This window comes from Solanum pennellii, chromosome 5 (genome assembly GCF_001406875.1).
Source record: "Solanum pennellii chromosome 5, SPENNV200".
Lineage (NCBI taxonomy): Eukaryota > Viridiplantae > Streptophyta > Magnoliopsida > Solanales > Solanaceae > Solanum > Solanum pennellii.
The window spans coordinates 68,368,528-68,391,663 of record NC_028641.1 but is presented as its reverse complement, the minus strand read 5'-3'; the positions used below and the strand labels follow the sequence as shown (position 1 = coordinate 68,391,663).

The window sequence follows — 23,136 nt, the reverse complement described above, 5'->3', positions numbered from 1 at the left end:
GTCCATTAACACAGTCGCTCAAATCCATCTAGACAAACCAGTTGAATCTACCACCAACTCGATCTTGAAATAAAACCCACTAGCCAAACTACGGTTGTGGCTCTGATACCATGTAAAGAATAGCAGAAGAAAAGTATAATTCAGGAAGCCTTCTGCTAGTCAAAGGTCGTTAACTAAGATCGGAAGATTCAAACTAAAGAAGAGGAAGCTAGAAAGGAGAAGGAATATTTTGAATAAGAAAACTTTGATATAGAAGAAGACTAGTTGATTTGAGATTTGGGTTGCTTAGTAATGCACAAGACCATCCATATTTATACTTGTTCATGGATGATTCTAGAAATTCTTCTAGAGACTTCTACAAACAAAATTCTAGTGAAACTTTATCTTCTAGATATCTAGATATTTTTTATCCTAGATATTATCCTACACTATTCTAGAAACATTATTAGAACAGTCTATCATATTCCCAAAATCAACTTTATTATTTTTCAAATACTGTACAAATTTCCCTATCTAATTTGAGTACCTGGAAGTGGATTTTGTCAAACGAAAAGTGAGTGACAAAGTGAATGATGTAAAACCAACAGAAAAACGTAAAATAAGAAAAAGAATTTAAGAAAACTTCGAAAAATTTGAAAAATCAATTCTCGTTCAAGAATCTAACAATCTTGATAGAAAAATAAAGCTCATTACAGCAAAATCTTGGCGGTCTCTTTGTGATGAAGGGTCGTTTTCAGTTAGACCGTGAATATGAAATTTAAACCTTATATTAATTGCGTAGATGGAGAGGTTGAAGGCTTACCTGAATCGTTTTGCTTTGAGAAGATAAGTGTAGGCGTTAGAAAGAAGAGAACTTACATATCTAAATTTGATTTTATATCTTCAATTTACAGATTTTAGCTATTCACGTTGAAAGACAAGATTAATGAAACTAAATCTAATTTTGTATCTTTAAGTTACAAAATGTTTTCTTTTGATAGTTCAGTGATACAGAGCTTCTGAATTATCTTAATAATGCTAGGTTGACGATGAAAATAGAATAACGTGAGCTTGATGATGAAATAACTTTATTCAACTCACAATATAAGTCAACAAGCTGATAGATAATAACTCAGTTCTAAAGTAGCACTACAGTTTAGGTATACAGAGCTTGTGATATATCCGAATAATATTAGGGTGACATGTAAATAGAATAATGTTAGCTTGACAATGAAATAACTTTATTCAACTAACAATTTAAGTCAACAGGCTGATTGATATTAACTCAGTTCTTGAGTAGCACTACACCATAGAAATGATATTCACTCACTCAACTTGATCGTTTTATTCAAATTACAACCAAAACTACCCATAAACTTAAAACTACAGAACAAAACTTCTTCTAGAGTCACGTTTATCAAAGATAGAAAATTAAAAAATAGGTTAAGGCCCACTTGATCGAAGCGAAAAACATAATGCATAAGAGCATATCGTTATAACTTGGAGAGCTTAACTATTTTTTATTGCTTATAGTTCAAATTAATACCAAACCTTGTCTAACATTTAACATCGACAACATAAAACTTCCTTAAGTGTAGTACTTTGGAGAGCGAGAAACAGAAAAAAAGTGATACAGAACAGTGAAAAACAGAGAAGATTTCAATTAAATTATAAAAGAAAAGGAAAATTTCAGAAAAACAGAGACAGATTGTGATATTCATCCATTACAGTCGAATACACTCGAACTCACAAATAGTTGAATACATTAACATCAACCTTAGACATACAATAATCAATTCAATCAATTGCACATCAAATTAATAGCACACAAAAATCACAAAACACACTTAGAGAATATAGGGTAAAAACTTACCGTAAAAATTTCCCTATCTAATATGAGTACCTGAAAGAAGGATTTTGTCCAACGACAGGTGAATGACAAGGTGAATGCTGTAAAACCTACCAGAAAAACTGAAATAAGAAAAAAAGTTAAGAAACTTGATAAAAAAATATAGCCTATTACAGAAAAATCTTGGCGGTCTCATTGTGATGAAGGCTCGTTTTAGTTAGACCGTGGATATCAAAGTGAAACCTTATATTAATATTGAAGATGAAGAGTTTGAAGTCTTACATTAATCGTTTTGCTTTGAGAATATGAGCAGAGGCGTTAGAGAGAAGAGAACTATCGATGATGCAGAGGAAGAGGGTTTTGTTTTTGTTTTTCTTAATAAACTTTGGAGGGAATAGCTAATTGTAGTAGAAAATTTGGAGGGAAACCTAAAAAAAAAAGAAAAGAAAGTTGCGCTTATTAAGACCTTTTATGAGATAATTATTTTAATTGTCACTATAAAAATACCTTTTAATGGCTAATATTTTAAATGTCACTAAAATAATACATTTTACTAGCTATTTTTCGTATGCCACAAAAATTTCAGCTTAAAGAATTAATTAGCGGAAAGTCATTATTAGCCTCTAAAAAATTGCCGCAAAAAACCCATTTTGTAGTAGTGTTTTCTGTTGGAGAGTATTTAATCCACTAAAACACAAGTGACCCCATCTAAAATTTCACAAACATGAAGGATCTTTTACTTCTGTTTTTAAATAAGATTGAATACTTGAAATATTCAAGAGAAATAACCTTCTAGAATTCATTTTCGCAACAGCAATAGCTCCAGTAGTAGGAATGTAAATCTTACAAACACCTTTTCCAATGAGAATAAATACCTTTTTTCTTGCAATTTTCGTGCACTTAATAAGTTGGTTTTTAAAGAAAGAACATAAAGTACATTTGATATTATCTATTCAAAACCATTCTTTGTTTTAATTTAAAATCACCTTTTATCATTGTATCCACAGTTGAGAATTCACAAAAACTAACTTAGAATTAAAGGCTTCATTTAAATAATAAAAACAAGACTTACTCTCACTCATGTGATTACTCCAGCCTATGTCCAAATACCAAACATCCTACATGTGTTCTGCTTTTGCTTGTATTGCCATCAAGAAGGTCTCTTATTCCTTTGCTTTAAAAAATTGTACTTCTTTTCCTTCTAATTTGGAAGCCTTATATAGCAATCATATTGATAATGACAAAATTTTCACTCCCCTAGCCTACACCCTGGGCGGGATTGGTACTCGATGACCATTGTTGCCTTGAGCGAACCCTTGTATTGACCTACTTAACACAGGAGAAGACAACAATTATAAACTTAACTAAAAAGAATGTAAATACTGAGAATGTTTTTAAAATTGAAACATTTAACTTGGTCAAAAGTGGCAATCCAAGTCTTAATAATAAGAGTTAATAATTAAAAGACTCAAAGGACTAACATTTGATTTTCTATGAAGCCTCTAACATGACTAAGATGTATGTTGGGACAGACCTCACAACATCCTAATGATCTGATACTAGAAAAAAGTAAAAGAGTCCTCCAGAATGTAAGGAGGCTCACCACTGACTCTGGAGTGCTCAACTGGATCAACGGTGTGCTGGATGTCAATCCTCGTTACCTGCGTCTACATCATAATACGATGCAGGACAATTGACATCAGTACATTGAATGTACGAGTATACGAGTTGGAGTATTAAACAATACAAACATAGACTTGAAAGGAGAACCTAAAGAACATACATGACTCAACTCAACAAGACAGAACTCATCATATCATATATTATTATAAGTGAGAAGATCCTAACTTAAAAGTTGAACCACCATTCTGCCCTTATTTTATCTCTAAACTAAATAAAATATTAATATCTAATTAAGTTAATATTAAATAGTAATTTTATTTAAATTCATGCCTCTAGACACAACGGTTCAAATTCTTTGGGAAATAGTTACAATGAAGAGGAAAGACCAAAAGTTGCATTTTCCTTAATAAATGTGTATATTAATTCTTATTTATCAAAAATCAATTTAATTTTGGCTTGGGACTTGTGTTTGTGATTATTTCTTATCACCGTTTGTTGTTAATAGAGAAAAGATATACAAGAAGTAGCAAAACCACTAAAAGTTATTTCTTTCATATTGAATCTTTATGTTTTTTCTTTTTATTACTTTTTGGGTTTAATCTTGAATTTTTTTTCATTGTATTTTAATATATTTTCTTCATGTTTTTGAAATTTTTTTCATCAAATTGTACTGATAATATGTAATACAATTTGTTAATTTTGCGTGGTTTTTTAAGTGTTATGTGCTTTTAATTCTTCTTTCTTAATCTGTAGTAATTTTGATGTATTCTTTGAGTATATCATATTTTTGTTAGTTTTATGGTATTTGATTTGCTTACCCTCAGTGTGCTTTCTATCTAGACTAGAAAAGGTTTACACAACTATTATTTTATTTTTGCGTTGTCTTGTTAATATACTGTATCCTTCAATGTGTTTTTGATATCAATTTTTTGATGAATTTTTTTAGTAATTTTGAAATGTATTCTAGAGGTATTGCACAATTTTATGCGTTATGTGATACTTTTCTATTTGTTACCTTGGGATTTCAATTTTTTTGGTTCTCTAACATACTTTTTAATCATTTAAGAAATGTATTTATTAGTTTCAACATATATTATAGGATTGTTGAGACGTTGACTTTCAGAAAGTCATTATAGTAATGTCATTTTTATGGTAACAATTAAAATAATAAGGTTTAATCTCACTTTTATGGTAAAAATTAAATTGAAAAAATGAAAGTCACTTTTATGGTAAAAATTTTGAGTACATGTTTTAAAGTTTTTATTTATGTTTATTCTTTTGATCATTATATTGAAGTAAAATATATTAATCAAGAGTTTGATGTAATCATTTGTCATGACCGGAGAGCACCCCATAGTCGTAACCGGCGTCCTCGTCCTCTAGAGGTCTTAGACAAGCCCTTGGCTTTCGTCATAGCACATATCTAGAATAAACATGTGGAATAATTAGAAGTTTTTCTTTGGAAGTTCACCTTCACTTCATATATGAAAATAGAAACTGACTTTGTTACAACATACCATCTAAAATAGAAGTATAGAAATTTGGGACTTGAACCTTACATAAATAAGGAGTCTAGAAATAGGAAATACAACAATATCTTCCAACATAAGCAAAAAACAAAAACCTAGGACATAAGGGTCTTTTCCTAGGACTTGAGAACTCACCAACTTGGAAGAGCAATTCCAAGTATCCTTGAGAAATCACCTTGGATCGTCAATGGCCCGAACCTACATTGTTTGGGAAAAGAGAATAAAATATGGGTTAGTACATCACACGAACTAAGTATGGCTACTATGCATAAAAACTAGTGAAACATGCATAAAAGGACATTTTAGTCAAAACATGCTTTTTATCAAGTAAAATCAATGTGCACATAGGTTAAGCATGATAATCCATCCCAACATAATATCATCTCAACATATAGGAAGCCCAAGCAATACTTGGGCAATGAAAAGAATAGAATCTCATAACTTTATCCAAAGCTAAGTATCACATTAAGCAACCCACTTCATGCATATATTCATTATCTTTTATTTCATCATAACTTGCCATATTCGTAAAGATCGTACATAGCTTAACATACATAAGTCGTAATCAACATAATCACAAAAGAAAACTGCTACAACCATCTCTTAGGATCCAACAAGTGCAATGCATAAGAAAAGTCTCATACCTCCCTCACACTATGTAGAACCCCTTAAGAAAGCCCCAGTGAGAGTTCATTCGTTTCATTTATTCATTCACTTTTACATTAGGTAAAAAGGTTGCAATAACCGACATGAGACGATGAGATCTACATGGAATCCAGTGTTCTACTCCCACACCAAAAAGAGACGGTTAGTACTTGCCTAAGGTGTAACCTTTCGCACATAGTAATCTAGGTGGTTCCACTAAGCTAGAGTCCTATGTGGGCACATAGTTAAGGGTCAAGAAGATTGTTACTAGAAACCCTAACTTTTTAAACATGGGGTTTTCCATCTCATGAGACAACACATATATTGGGAACCCGGACTTGCTAAATGTGAGGTGACCCATATACGGAGCCAGACTTACTAAACGTGAGACCTACATCTCATTTACATGCTTTTTCGGTCTAAGCATCTATTCCCTTTAGTAATCCTATTTATTCATCACATTGTCCTTTACTAGACTCTTATGTAAACATCTTGTCGTAATTGCTCATAAATATTCATAGGTGAGAACAATCCTTTCACTTTAGAAACACTAGCAAGTCAGTAAACCTTTCACTTTAACAATTCATTATAATGAGAACTACCTTTCAATCATATAACAATCATACCATAACATACATATATACTTCATAGCTAATTCAAGTGTATAGGGTTAAGGATGAGGAAACCATGTCATCAACACCACAACGCCACAATAGATATAGCATCATTACTATCTAAGTAATTCATATTTCATGCATGAGTTCAATTAATTAAGAATCCACATTCATACCTTTTTGCCCTTCATGGAACTTCTTACTTCATTCATCCCACAATGCTTAATGAATACATAAAATAAGGTAATTCATTAAGTAACAACATAACTATCATCAATATAAACAATTGATATATTCATCATCTTCATTCAATTCACCGTATCAAATCCAAGATTCATGAAATTGGAGAATAACATGGGTTTAAGGGAATTTCAAGTGAATTATCCATAATTATACACCTAAACAACCTTAAGTGATCACAATTCATCATAATTGATTCATAATTTCATATTTCAAAGAAGACCCATGTGTAGAGAAAAACCCTACATTTTGGGGAATTTTGAAAACATCTTTGAAGGGACCTCTTGGGGAAAGGAATCACAAGAGTGAAATAAACCATACCCTAATGAAGTCTTATCCACGAAATTGAGTAGAAACTTGGAGAATTGATCCTCTTCTTGGAGCTTCAAGGTCCTTCAATGGAGGTTTTGTGTAGAGAGAAAATTTAGAGTGAAGTGAGAGCAATTGGGTTTTTAAGTTGGGGATTTGTTTTTGTGTGGGAATAGTTTTAAAATGACTTAAATTCAATATATACTTAGACCCTAAAATATCCAAAACACCCCTCACTTGGATGGACCTTTTACTTAAGTCAAACTTGACATGTATTTTCGAAATTATCATTGCGGAACAAGTCTTCATCGCGGAGGTGTTCCATGAAATTTCTGAAAATTTATTTTGGGATAGAAGAGTCCGCAACAATGTGCCCGAAGAGGACCAACCATTTGGCCTTTGGTGGAGCCAATTGCGACGTGGACATGTTCCCTTCACTCATTGTGCTTGCTGCCTTGGGCAGCTTGTTGACCAAATGTTTAGGTCCTCCTCAAGGACCTGTAGGGTGGTCCTTGGGGGATCCCACAGGATGTTTCGATTCTAAAAATATTATTTTACCTATTTAATGTATTTTTTACAAGGTTTTCCCTTCACACGACACTCCCAAGCCTTCACAAGACCTAAGAACACCTACTAGTTCAATTTCACTAGTTTTCGGACATCTTGGTTGTTTCTTGATGTTTTGGCTCTAATACTTCCAAATCAAGTTAATGACATTAGTTTAGGCCTGGAAACAACATTTTAATTACTTTTCATTAGGTGAGTCTCTAGGCCTAGGTCATGGGATTTCCAAGGTATAACATTGCTAGACTATAGGTGTCCTATAGATTAGAATTCTTAAACTTGTAAAAATAAATAATTTTGATATTTATAGAATTTTTAGTGTCTAAAATATCCATGGGATGTCCAAGAAGGTACTGAGTGTTCAAAAGTTATGGTGGTTCCACACTACCTTGCAGAATTATTTATTTAACTTTCTATCTTATCGGCTTGCAATCGATTAGTAATATCCAAAAAAACAAAGAAATGTGGTGGGATGGTAACTATTGTACTCAACCTTAATCAAACGTTCGTGGTTCAAATGTTGGGTTGGAGTCAATGAATTACACCTCAAATTAGAATGAATCTATATTAATCAAATATTAATGAAATAGTTATCTCCTTATAAACATTAGATTAAAAGTCCCCCCAAAAAAATACATAAACAACAAAGTATGACTTTTTGCTACCAAAGTAGTGTCATCGACCGCATATGATTTTGAATAAGGGATTTGCCAACACATCATTTAATCCTAATTATTTGAGAGACGTGTTATTTCATCAAACTCCAAGAGATGTGTTATTATATTTTGATTAACTTATAAAGTACAAAACTAATTATATAAGATGTATAATATTTAGATTCTGTATGTAGGCGCCTTGAATAAGAGAAATACTCTTGCAATTGATGAATAAAATGTTTGTACCACTTTTTGAAAATACAAATATAGACAATGAAACAATTGCATATATGAAGAATTAATAACAAAATTTATAAACACTTAGAATCAAATCTTTTTCTTTTCAAGATTAAAAAAATATTTAATTTCTTCTTTGGATAAACTATTCTCGACAATTTATCGTAGGGATGTACCCTCTCAAAAACACTTAAATTATCAAATATTCATAATTAGATTATTAACGTTGTTCACCACCGCGCAAAGCGCGAGCAATTTACCTAGTTTCAATATAGAGTAATTTAAAAGAAGTGCAATATAAAGAAAAGTTGTTTAAAACATGATGTCAACTCTGTATGTATCCAAAGATAACAATATAACTTTGAGATGTATGTAAAAATACAATTAATTGTGTATGTAAAAACAATGGTTTTGTGCTTCTCAGGAAGATCAACAAGCTCCCAAGTATCATTCCTTTCGATATCTTCAATTTCAACATCCATTGCCTTCATTTTTGGTCTCTAATTACACTCTCAAATGTTGTCTGGTCACAAACTGCAAAAAATGCAAAATGGGTAATTGTATCATCATTTATTCCTGTTACCATAGGTCTAGCATCCATGTGGGCTTTCTCTGAGCACGATGAAGAGACTGAGCTGCTGCATCAGTGTCTTTTAAAGTTTCTGGTAAAGTTTCAGCAGATAGTGAATTTCCGCAAGAGTTGGTAAAGTTTCAGCAGCTATTGGAGATGAATTCACTGCACTTTCATGCATTTCAACCACTTTTTTTTACTTCACTGTCAAATACAATTAAAGTAGACTGTTGTATATCTAGTCCCAAATTGTTCTCTTCACCATCAAAATAACATCTCTACTGATTAATCTTCTTCATTTGTGGATTAAAAAATTTATAAGCCTTGGATACTTCACTAACATCGAGAAAGATACACTTTTGCTTTTGTCGTCAAACTTCTTCCTCTTCTCGTATGAAACATGTGCATAAGAAATGCAACCAAATATTTGGAAGTGATTGGAAGTTGGTTTTCCTCCACTCCAAGCATTTTCTGGAGTCATATTTTGAACAGCAAATGTTGGACTTCTATTAGATCCATGAATGCTCAATTAATCGCTTTTAACAGGAATTTTTTTTCCATTCCTCCTCTTCCTAGCAAACTCCGCACCATATTGAGAATGATTCTATTCTCTCTGTGATACACCTTTTTGTTGTGTAGTATAAGCAGTCAGGAGCTCTCTGAAAATTTCATTAAATTCACGAAAATCATTAAAGACTATTGACCAATACTTGCCACGATGATCAATTCGAAGTGTCTTTATGAAATTTTTGATTTCATTTTCTACATGAGACTTGAAGCTCTTTAATACTCCAAAAGATTCTGATTTTTCCTGCAAAAAATATACCAAAGCTTTATTAGAGTAATCATTTGTAAAGGCCATAATGACATACCTTTTACCTCTATTAGAAATAGGTTTAAAAGGGGCCACATATCAGAATGCACCTGCTCCAAAAGACCCTTCGCTCTCCACGACTTCCCTTTTTGAAATTGAGAACGATTATGTTTACAAACAACACATTCTTCACAAACTCGGGAAAGGATGAGAATTTCAGGAAGGCCTATCACCATATTTTTCTGTTGGAGAGTATTTAATACACTAAAACACAAGTGACCCCATTTAGAATTCCACAACCATGAAGAATCTTTTACTTCTGTTTTTAAATAAGATTAAATACTCGAAATATTCAAGGGAAATAACCTTGTAGAATTCATTTTTGCAACAGTAATAGCTCCAGTAATAGGAATATAAATCTTACAAACAACTTTTCTAATGAGAATAAATACCTTTTTTTCTTGTAATTTTCATATACTCAACAAGTTGTTTTTTAAAGAAAGAACATAAAGTACATTTGATATTATCTATTCAAAACCATTCTTCGTTTTAATTTAAAATCACCTTTTACCATTGCATCCACAAAAGAGCAATCATAAAATTAACTTTAGAACGAAAGGCTTCATTTAATTAATAAAAACAAGATTTAGTCTCACTCATGTGATTACTCCAGCCTATGTCCAAATACCAAACATCTTGCACTTGTTCTGCTTTTGCTTGTATATTGCCATCAAGAAGATCTCTTATTCCTTTGCTTGAAAAAAACTTGTAGTTATTTTCCTTCTTATTTGGAAGCCTAATATAGAAATCATATTGATATTGACCAAATTTATCACCCCCTAGCCTACACCCTGGGCGGGATAGGAACTCGATGACCAATGTTGCCTTGAGCGAACCCTTGTATTGGCTTACTTAACTCAGCGGAAGAAAACAATCATAAACTTAACTGAAAAGAATGTAAATACTGAGAATGTTTTTTAAACTGAAACATTCAACTTGGCCAAAAACTGGCAATCCAAGTCTTAACAATAAGAGATACTACTGAAAAGACTCCAATGACTAACATTTGATTGTCTATGAAGCCTCTAACATGACTAAGATGGATGTTGGGAAAGACTTCACAACATCCTAATGATCTGATACTAGAAAACAAGTAAAAGAGTCCTCCGGAATGTAAGGAGGCTCACCCCTGACTCTGGAGTGCTCAACTGGATCAACGGTGTGCTGGATGTCAATCCTCGTTACCTTGCGTCTAGATCATAATACGATGTAGGCCAACTGACATAAGTACATTGAATGTACGAGTATGCGAGTTGGAGTATTAAACAATACAAACATAGACTTGAAAGGAGAACCTAAAGAACATACATGACTCAACTCAACAAGACTGAACTCATCATATCATATATTATTATAAGTGAGAAGATCCTAACTTAAAAGTTGAACTACCATTCTGTCCTTATTTTATCTCTAAACTAAATAAAATATCAATATCAAATTAATTTAATATTAAATAGTAATTTTATTTAAATTCATGCCTCGAGACACAATGGTTCAAATTCATTGGGAAATAGTTACAATGAAGAGCAAAGACCAAAAGTTGCAATTTCCTTAATAAATGTGTATATTAATTCTTATTTATCAAAAATCAATTTAGTTTTGGCTTGGGACTTGTGTCATTGATTATTTCTTGTCACTGTTTGTTGTTAATAGGGAAAATTAAAGATATACAAGAAGTAGCAAAGACACTAAAGGTTATTTCTTTCATATTGAAGCTTTATGTTTTCTCTTTTTTATTACTTTATTTGTTTAATCTTGAATGTTTAAATTGTATTTAAATATATTTTCTTCAAGTTTTTGATCTTGTTTTCGTCAAATTGTGTTGATAATCTGTAATGCAATTTGTTAATTTTGTGTGGTTTTTTTTATTCGTGCTATGTGCTTTTAATTCTTCTTTCTTAATGTTTAGTGATTTTGATGTATTCTTTGAGTATCATTTTTCTTTTGTTAATTTTATGGTATTTGATTTGCTTAGCCTCAGTGTGCTTTCTATCTAAACTAGAAAAGGTTTACGCGACTATTATTTTATTTTTTTGTGGTCTTGTTAATATGTTGTGCCCTTGAATATTTTTTTATATCTATTTTTTTGATGAATTTGTAATAATTTTGAAATGTACTCTCGAGGTATTGCTCAATTTTATATGTTATGTGATACTTTCTATTTTTAACCTTTGGATTTCAATTTTTGTTGGTTCTTTGACAGACTTTCATCCTCTAAGAAATGTATTTATTAGTTTCAACACATATTATAGTATTGTTGAGACATTGCCTTTCTGAAAGTCTTCGTAGTAATGTCACTTTTATGTTAACAATTAAAATAATAAGGTTGAATCTCACTTTTATGGTAACAATTAAATTGAAAAAATTAAAATTCATGCAAATGTGTAATACAAGTAACCAATGAATAACTATATGGTTCCATATCTATATTTGATAATAGAGTAAAATTATCTGGCTTTTCAATTGATTCACAAAATTTGGAGTATAAATATCACCCTTCATTGTTTTAAGTTTACGAGTATATTTCTTTCTTTTATTTAAAAAAATAATAATCTACTTTATCTCATTTATATATTTAATACTTGTTTCCTTTTTAAAACTCAATATTAATTGATAGGGTATTTGTGCAACGCATGTGACTAAAGACTAGAATTTATATAAAAGAGAACCCTAAACCCGCCTATGTGGCGCCACCACAAACTAAAATTCTCTTATTAACTTATTTATTTTTAGAATTAGCCTTCACTTTCATGTAAGTTGCGGCTTTATGCAAAGTTGCGACTTTTATGAAGAGTTGCGACTTTTATGAAGAGTTGCAACGTTAATGAAGAGATGCTACTTCTATGAAGAGTTGCAACTTTTATGAAAAATTATGACTTTTATGAAAGATTGTGATTTTTTTCAAAGAGTTGTGACCTTTCTGATAAGACACAATAAGCATTTCTTCACAATGCCCTTTGTTGTCTATAAATAGAGAGGTTTCCTCTCATTTTAAAACAATGAAAATCCTCAACTTCTTCTTCTTCTGCACAATTAAATATTTGTGTACTTTGCTCCCGTTGAGTGACTCACTGACACTATTTTATTTCTAATCAACACACTAGAGAATAAAATCGTTCTATCGTGAGAGGATCTACTCCTTTAAACCTCGGGCACTCGAATGAAATAATTTCATTAAGGGAACATCGTGCATTCCGTGGACTTGATGTTTTCTCTTCTGTTTCATTTTATTATTAAAAATATCCTTGTATGTTTTATACGGTCATTATTTTACGATTAATTTTTATTTTTAGTTATGTTTGAAAGTTTTTTGGTTATGTTTATTCTTTTGATCATTATATTGAAGTAAAAATATGTTAATCAAGAGTTTGATGTAATAATTTTTCATGACCGAAAATCACCCCCTAGTCGTAACTGGCATCCTCGTCCCCGAAGAGGTCATAGACAAGCCCTTAGCATACATCATAGCACGTATCATAGAATAAAAATGTCAAAAAATTAAAACTTTTTCTTTGGAATTTCAATTTAGCTTCATATATGAAAATAGAAACTAACTTTGTCACAACATATGGAGTCTAGAAATAGGAAATACAACAACGTCTTCTAACATAAGCAAAGAACTAAAAGCTAGGACATAAGGGTCTTGTACTCGGAACTGAGGACTCACCAACTTGGAATAAAAATTCCAAGTATCCTTGAGAAATGGCCTTGGATCCTCAATGCCCCGAACCTACATTGTTTGGGAAAAGGGAAGAAAATATGCGTTGGTACATCACACGAACTAAGTATGACTTTTATGTATAAAAACTAGTGAAACATTCGTAAAAGAACATTTTAGTCAAAACATGTTTTTTATCAAGTAAAACAAATGTGCACATAAGTTAAGCATCATAAGCCATCCCAACATAATATCGTCTCAACATGTAGGCAACCCAAACAATACTTGTGCAATGCAAAAAATATAATCCCACAACGCTATACAAATCTAAGTATCACATTAAGCAAGCTACTTCATGCATTCATTCATAATCTTATATTTCATCATGACTTGCCATATTCAAAAAGATCATACATGGCTTAACATATATAAGTTGTAATAAACATAATCACAAAAGAACACTACTACAACTATCTCTTAGGATCCCACAAGTGCAATGTGTAAAAGAAGTCCCATACCCTCCCTCACACTATGTAGAACCCCTGAAGAAAGCCCTTGTCAGAGTTCATACGTTTCATTTATTCATCTACTTTTACATTAGGAAAAAGGTTGCAATAATTGACATGAGACCATAAGAGCTACATGGAATAGATGTTCTACTCCCACACCGAAAAGAGAGGGTTATCACTTGCCTAAGGTGTAATCTTTCGTACATAGCTATCTAGGCGGATCCACTAAGCTAGAGTCCTATGTTGGAACATAGTTAAGGGTCAAGGATATTGTTACTCGAAATAAGCTTGAAACTGTGGACAACTTGATCCTTCCCTTTTCAGATTCGTTCTGCTTGTTCGTGGTATACAATCACCAATTTATATACGGAAATCAATAAGTAAACACTAAATTCCCAGAAAACTTACAATCTATGAACCCTAGTTCAAAACCCATGACCCAAACTAGTCAATTAAGGTTAATTCCACCATAGAATTCTTCGAAAAATCCTTCCCCATCAATATTGACCCATTATAAAACATTCTATCAAAAAATGAGTTGAGGGAGTGAAAAGCTTACATCTAGCTTTAAGAATGGTGGAAATATACTTGGAATAGCCCAAGGGTCGTCTCTTAGCTCAAAAATGTCAAAAAGTACAAAATAAGGTTGTGTAAGGGTTTTATTCACAAATTTTAAACCCATCATCCTGCTACAGAGGCTCCCATCCCGTTGTAGTAGTGTCGCTGGAGTGACACTAATCCCAATGCAGCAGCACAAAGTGAACCAGTGAGCTTCCCTTGAAAAATCCCAAAATCCTTTCATTCTATCTCTGCCTCGCCCGCTACAGTGACACCCCTTCCGCTATAGCATCGTCGCTGCAGCGGCATGAAAATCGTTGTAGCGGCACGAAGCGAGGTAGTGAGCTCCTTAAGGGAATTTAACTCTTCCCTTTTTAAAACAACATCTGAACTCACTACGCTAAGAAAATTCCCTTAACACCAAAATAAATTCCCGATGATATACTTATCCAAATTCAATTTCGTAAAGTCACACAGATTTTCTAATGAGTTATCTAACCGATTATGTAATCAAACAAACATTTAATATGTCTGATTGCTACCGAATTTCCTTAAACCGTGATAATTCTAAATTCCTCTTAATGTTGACGAGGATGGAAAATTCCTAGTACCATAAAAAAGTTTTTCCAGTCCCAATTTTCTCCATTAGCATTTCTATAACGACAAAACCCGATCATTACATATAAATGTAAAAACTTATGGTTCAAACAAGTGCTTCAAGTTTAGGTGAAAAGAGATAAATAAAGACAAAATGAGACAATTCATTAATGTAGATGGGAACGTAAGGAATAAAGTTTTTAATAATGTATGATAACTTTGTACAAGATTTTAGCATCATCATAAAATCTTTGTGTATATATGTTTTTGTAAGATAATTGATCATGTGGGTTTTATTCTTTCTATATGTTATTTTTAATTCATAGCACAAAGTATGTCCTATCATATATTTTACAAAACTTATCATTTATGATATCTTAGACAATTAAGTTTTCGAGAAAAACTTTCAAGGCACGTAACCTGAACTTGTTCATTAATATGTTTAAGAAATCATTGATAAAAACATGAACTTTTTCATAAGAATCATAGCTTGAAAAATATTGGGTAAAACCCTATATTTAAACATAATTGCTTATATATGAAAATAGTTTAGGCATGAGAGCGAAAAGAATATTATTATTGAAGTCTTACATACCTTAGTGACAAATAGTGAAGAAAAATCTTAAAAGAAGAACCATACCCTTGGTATTTCTCGAAGTTCATGAGACAAGAAATTTTGGAGTGAATAAGAGGGTTTTATTGTTTTAGCAAACAATGAGGTACATATTCACTCTTTGTCACAGAGTCATCACAGAACTTTTGCCAGGTTAGAGTGTCTCTCGTAAATCAGTCATACCATTTTACTCATCTTGGATTGATGCAAACTTGGAAACTTTGGAAAGAAGACTCATAGACCTTTAATTTGATAAGTTATGGATCACCTAAATCTTAATATTCTAAGAGATATAGTTGTTCAAAGTTTAACCTTATATGTACTCATGTGAAATTATAGTTGATACAAGCGCTTTTTTTCTTGGTGTTAAAGTTCCCTTATTACCCTAAATAACATCTGATTCCCTTTATACGCTTGGTCAAAGACCTTAAACACATGTGCAAGTATGAAATCGTCTTGTTAAAACTCATATACTTACGATGAGTAGAGTTGTCAGGTGTTACATGAGTTCCTACACTATTTTTCTATGCAGGTTATAGAAAACTGATAATTCACTTGATTATTGCAATTAAAATGTGATATTAATTTTCCACAAGGTGTATCTGAATTATATATTGAAGCGTTGGTGTTATATAACAGTACTCACATCAAAAATTTCTATCTTTGTTATATAATTTAATTTAATTTTTATATTTTTAGATAAATTTGATAGAACTTAACGACCCTTTATAAAAAATTATGAAAAAAATGGATAAAGAAGCCCAAATGAAATAAACAAAAAGCAAAAAAAAAAACAGTATCCAGGCCCAGTCCATTAAGAGAATTGGCTAGGGCTTTATAAAATCTCTTACAAAGAATTGCTTCTTTCTTATCCTCCTACTGTCTTCGCATACTTTCTACATTCCTTGTCTCCTCCTCCATCTCCACAAATTAACATTGCCCTGGTTTTCCATTTCTTTAGGTTGTGGGTGAATCACACCTACCTCCGATATCTTCTATTCTTTCTCCGCTCACAGAAGTAATTAGCTACCTCCATTTACATCCTTATTTCCTTCAAATTCTATCGATATTTAATTTAATTTTTTTAATTTTGTAGAGGTATCTTTTAGTGGATGTAGTGGTTTCGAAGATAATTTTGAATGAGGTACCAAGTCATGAGGGTTATTGAAGACATCCTTTGTAAGCTCCTCTCCGTCATTTCTACATTTTCTTCTATTTGTTTCCTCCTCTTTGATGTATCTTTGATTTTCAAATAAATTGGAGATGGAGATATCCAAATTCTCCTGATGTCTTAATCAAAGGCTTTCTTTTCCATCCCAATAATTTATATTGCTAATATTAAATTTAAGGAATATAATATTAGTTTTCATTAATTGATTATGTTAATTTAATCCATATTAAACTCTATCTAATGATAGGGAGCTATATACTACACTTTGGATTTCTAATCTAATGTGAAATAATTTTTGACACAACAATATGACCTAGATTCAAAAGGCTCTCAAGGCTTTAGATGTGTCCATAATACCTCATAATGTATCTTGCCTATATCTTGGAACATACACAATATGGTATTTAATTTGTTATTCCTATGATTATTTTAATATATTGAAATATTATTTACAACTCCAATAATAATAATATATATTTGTGCTTATTTGCGTCTATTGTAGATGCAAGTATATGACATCCAAGACTTGGCTTTAGTGTTTAATAACCAATGAATCATTAAACCAAACAAGAATTACTTGGTGCTATCGATAACGTGATTTGTCTTCTTATTATAATTTGAGTATTTTTATAGTTTGATACTAGATATCACGATTCAATCTATTATCTTTGTAAAAAAATTCTATTCCCCCAACCCCCCTTCTCGTTTCTTAGATTTTTAGACATATCAAGAGTATAATGTGCCTATTCTTGAAAACACAAAGATGATTTAGTGAATCTGTAAAAGGTAGATGGACAATCAAGATTCAACTTAAATAGTTATCTACATAGTGTTACATCATTTATTTTTTAATCTTTATATGTCTTTGTCCACCATTTTATCAGTTATTTTTACTAGTATTGTTTTTCTAAATTTAAATTTCTAGTTAATGAATAATTTCATACACTTAGTAGGATTTTAGAAATTATTGCGAAGAGTTCAATATGTTCATCTAGATTAAGCTTATGGTTCCCCATCTGACAGTCACTTACTTTTTCATTCCGTATCAGCATACCTGCTGGATTCGTAAAGCCAATTAGTTCTTGCAAGAGACACATGCCAATTTCAGAAAAAAGTTCTGAAATTTTCTTTTCCCATTATTATTTCTTTGGATGAAGAGGTTCCTCTTCTTCAAACAAAAATATTAAATGAAGTGTTTCGTTGACAGAAACATTTTCATTCTATTATGGAGGAGTAAGTTTATTATAATCACCTCAATCCTCTTTGTACGAGGATTTACACTCCTCTCAGACCCCTCCTCATCTGTCTCCTCTTCATCAGAATCCTCCTCACAAGACTCCTTATAATTCTTATTCTTAGACTTGTCCATAGAGCGTAGCCGAAGAAGATATATTCAGTCTTTGTTGTGGTTTTCATCCTCAATAACAAGGTGAGGTAAAATTACTACATCATGATCATTCTCCTCTTCCAAACTATCAGATATTTCCTCACAAGTTCCTGGAATGAACTTCCTCCTCTTGTTACCTCTAGAACGTTCCACCATTCTTCTTTTCCTTCCAACCTCTCCAATATCCTCACCAACTTCACAGTACTCTTTAGACTCATCGTAATCACTTAAAAGAATCAAAATTTTATTGTTTTCACCCCGGACTGTAAGTGGAGGACTCCCCAATGGATATCCCCAAAGAAAGGCCATTTCTCGTGAGTCGCATCGTTCACCCATATTTCACACCCACATTCACAAGTTGTGTAACCAATTTTGTAATGGGACTCTTACAATTTCGACAAAACCATTTTGAAACAAAACCATCTTCTGAATCCATAAGTATGCACTTAAGTCAAATTTCACAATCATTAGTGTACTAAAAATTTATCATAAAATAATTAATTTCATCTTTAACTTCCAAATAAAAAAATATTTGTCATTTTGGAAGTTTAAGACAAACTTAATTATTTTCTGATAAATTATTAGTGTAATAATGATTGTGTAATTTGACTCAGGTGCATATTCATACGAATTCAAGGGATGACTTTATTTCATGATGGTTTTTTCAAAATTGTAAACGTCCCATTACCGCATTGAGATACACTACTTGTGAATGGGGTTATGAAAAATGAATGTGTGGACAATGGGACTCATGAGAAATGGGCTTTCGTATGAATATCCCATTGGGCAGTCCTCCACCTACTATTCAGGGTTAAAAGAACAAAGTCCCGATTCTTCGAAGTGATGACGTGGAGTCTGAAGAGGACTGTGAAGTTGTTGAAAATATTGGAGAGGTAGGAAGGAAATGAAGAATGGTGGAGCTTTCTAGAGGTGACAAGTGGAGAAAGTTTATTCCAGGAACTTGTGAGAAAATATCTCACAGTTTGGAGGATGAAAGTGGCCCTAATGTAGTTATTGTACCTCAACTTGTTGTTGAGGGTGAAAACCAAAACAAATACCAAACATACTTCTTCGACCCCGTTTTGTGGAAAAAACACAACAAAGACCAAACATACTTCTTCGACCACGTTCTGTGGACAAGTCAAGGAATAAGAATGTTGAGGAGTCTTATGAAGAGGAATCTGATGAAGAGGAGTCAAATGAGGAGGGGTTTGATTACGATGAGTGTTAATCCTCGTATAAAGGACAACAATGATCATAATAAACTCACTCCTCCAGAAGAAAAGGAACATGTTTCAGTCAAAGAAACACTTCCTTGAATATTCTAGTTTGAAGACGAGGAACCTCTTCCCCTAGAGAAAGAGGAATGGGTAAAGAAAATTGAAGATTTATTTCTGAAACGGGCAAGTGTCTCTTGGAAGAACTAATTGTCATTAGGAATCCATCAATTTCACCGATGTAGTGTGAAAAAGTAAGTGATTGTAAGATGGGGAACCTTAAGCTTAAGATACATGAACAAATTGGACTCATGATAAGTACAAAAAGGATTGTTTGTTGATTCATGGTGTGAGGGTTCTCTCTTTCATTAAACTAAATTAATGAATATTGATTACAAATTATGATAATGTGGGATACACTTGATTTCTTAACTTAGTTTAAAATAGTTGTTTTCAATGTATAGTTGATTTTAATCACATATATTATAATTATAAACAAAATTATTACATTATAACTTAAAAAGCATGGACTCACTAGCTTAAATGTTAAATTACTCTAGTACTCCCAACTTAAAACACTCATTTTAGTAAATATTTCGTATTTTTATATAAACAATAATTGCATTGACTTTGAAATTAATTTTTATTATTAATATCCATATATTAAAAATAATAGAAAAATAGGGTTTTTAAAAAATATTAGCAATATTCCAATATGAATTTGATTATTTGTCATTATCACATAACTCAAGAACTTTTAATGAATGAATTATTCACAAAATAATAAATTGTTGGTTCTTTAATCAATATTAGAAGAACAAAAAGAAAATAAGAATATATATACAAAGGCAATTCGTAGTATATAGAACATTTAAGTTGCATAGAATATAAGTGAGAAATTTCACATGTATGTAAAAATAGACAATATATAAGCTTATATATACTAAACTCAAGTTATAAAATTTAAAATAGTATCAAAATATAAATTCTTAGAACTGAGTACAATAATTATTTTTTGCACAATGAATATACATACTATATGCGTATATGTTCAATATAACTAGAGACAATAATTTTGCAGAAACATAAAAGAAGAGTTTAAAATATGTACTCAAAAACAACAATTAATATTATAAGCATAAACTAATGAGGGTAAGAAAACATACCAAGATATGTAAAAATAGAATGAAATAGAAAGGAAAAAATTTAGTCAACTCAATGCACAATGTCTCATTAGAAAAACTGTTTACCTTAAAAACCAGAGGTTTAAGAATTACATTCTCTCACGATGAAACAATTTTATTCACCAACATATTGGTAAAAAAACAATGGTGTCAGTAAGTCATTCAACAGGAGCAAAGTACATGAATATTTAACTTTCTGGATGTAGAAGAAGAAGATCATAATTTTTGTTGTTTTAAAATGAAAGGAAAAGAAATCTCTCTATTTATAGACAACAAAGGGTAGTGTGAACAACTGTTTATTGTGCCTTATCAGAAATGTTACAACTATTTGGTAAAGCTACAACCTTTCGGAAAGTTCACAAACGTTCATATAAGTCACTACTTTTCATAAAATTGCTTAAAAACATTTCATAAAAGTCACAACTTTTTATAAAGTCACAACTCTTTATTAAAATCACAACTTTTCATAAAAAAACAAAACTTTTCATAAAAGTCACAACTCTTTATTAAAGTCACAACTTTTCATAAAAGTCACATCTTTTTATGAAAGACGAATGATAGTTTTAGAAATGAATAAATTTAAAAGGAAGTTCTTTCTTGTGGTGGCGCCCTCAATAATTAATTATGTGGTTCCTATAGTGCACATATTTAACTAAACTCAGAACCCTAATTCTAGAGGAAAAAGGGGAGAGATATTAGTTTTCTGTTAGAAAGAAAACTAGCGTGCATTTTTCGGTTGGCAAAAATTACGGTGTGTTTTGGTTCTCCTCTTTGAATTAGGAAGAAACTTCTATAATTAGGGATTCTTAGAAAGATTGAAGGTTTATATTAATACTTGCCCACCCAATGAGAGAGTTCGGATGTAAACGTTGTATCATTGTGGAAAACCATAGTTATTGTCTATCTTGTAGATTCGCTTCAAGGTTTGTCCTCATGCTTCAAGAGGTAATTCTTGAATTAAGTTCCAGTAAGTTTGTGTGTTATAGCATATTATATGTGTTGTAGCATAAATGTGGGTTATCTATTATTCATGTAAACAGTAAGATTCAAATATGCTTCTGCTGTGCATATACTTTTCCAATAACCTCTTTATCTACTACTCTTTGATTATTCTGATCACCCATTATAAAATGGACCTCATATATCTGACTGTTCTTTCAATTTCCGGATCAAAAGGAACAAGGGGAGATTCTTGACTCCTAGTATAAGTCAGAAACTATGGGAAATTAAAACGAACAAAACAACAATCAATGTAATATAAAAAATAGCAACTACTTAATAAATTTCTACAAACTATAAATCTCGTAACTACACTCCATGACAAAGGTGCTAAAATTTTAATGTCGCCCAAACTACACCCTCAATTGGGATAAAGTGGTCAATGTCAAAGAATAGTAACTCAAAATTTAACAGAGAGACATGTGTCATAATATCAACGGTCTATACAATTTTTTTTAATTCATAACAAAAATGCCCACCAAAAACGCACCAGATATTATAACATGAGAAAAAACCTAAAATACCCAATCCCAAAGAAACTCCATTTTTCTTTTCTTCATTGTTCCATCAACCAACTACAACCAATTACCACCTCCTCGTCGGAACTTAATACACTGCCGCAACTCATCTTTTTCGACGAAGTTTCACAAACCAAATCACTTCTTATTGCTACTAAACTCAGCCTCCCTCGCTCCATAAACCAAATCACTTCTTATTGCTAACTAACTCAGTCTTCCTTGCTCCAGCGAATCAGTGACGCAATGACCCTTCGGCCAACATAAAACATGGTCATCTTGAACTCGTCTCTCCTTCATCGGTATCCCAATCTCACCGACGAACTGAACCAACAAACTTCAAATGGATGTATAATCACAAAATTTATATATTTTTTTCCTTAGTAAATGTAGAAATTATAAACAATTGGGTGTTGTCGATTTTTAGTAGCTGGTTATGATTTAGTAATCAAAATATGTCACTAACATCTCAAGAGATCAAAATAAATGAATGTCTCTCTCTCCTTTATCCATCTTCCTATCGTTCTTGAAATCAAACATGTTATTATTGTCTCACTTTTGTGCTACCTTCATCAGGTTTATCAATTACATAAGAGAAGAACATATATACTTAGGGGAAGGGGGTTCGGTTATAATTAGGTATTGGCCGTTTTTTTTGGAACTTCCGTCGGAGAAGAATGCTGTGTTGGAGTTTCTGTGTTGAACTATTTCTTGGGGGTGTTTCGATGGTTGAATAATGAACAAAGGGAGAATGAGTTTATTTGGGCGTGGATCTTTTGGTTTTTTTTTTGGGTTATACTTGTTTCGGTGGGTCTTGGGTGAACTTTTAAATTATGCATAAAAACTTTTTTTTGTTTGAAAGGTTGTTTAGATTGTGACACGTGTCTCTCTTTTATTTAAAAGGATATACACAACCCAAAATTTGAACGATAAGGGCATTGGTGTCCCAAAAGTATAACGAAAGGTATTTAAATATAATTTAGAATAGTTCGGAAGTATATATATATATATATGTATATATATATATATGTATATATA

The 23,136-nt window shown here is 31.8% G+C and overlaps 1 long non-coding RNA gene across 2 annotated transcripts in view; it reads left to right on the top strand.

Moving 5' to 3' along the window:
• The first annotated feature begins 16,516 nt into the window (after nucleotides 1-16,516).
• LOC114077246 overlaps nucleotides 16,517-23,136 on the top strand; it is a 23,764-nt gene continuing 17,144 nt past the window's right edge. For both annotated transcript variants that reach the window (XR_003578299.1, XR_003578298.1), the window contains exons 1-2: nucleotides 16,517-16,643; nucleotides 16,722-16,804. This is a non-coding gene — a long non-coding RNA (uncharacterized LOC114077246). The remainder of the gene's footprint in view (nucleotides 16,644-16,721; nucleotides 16,805-23,136) is intronic.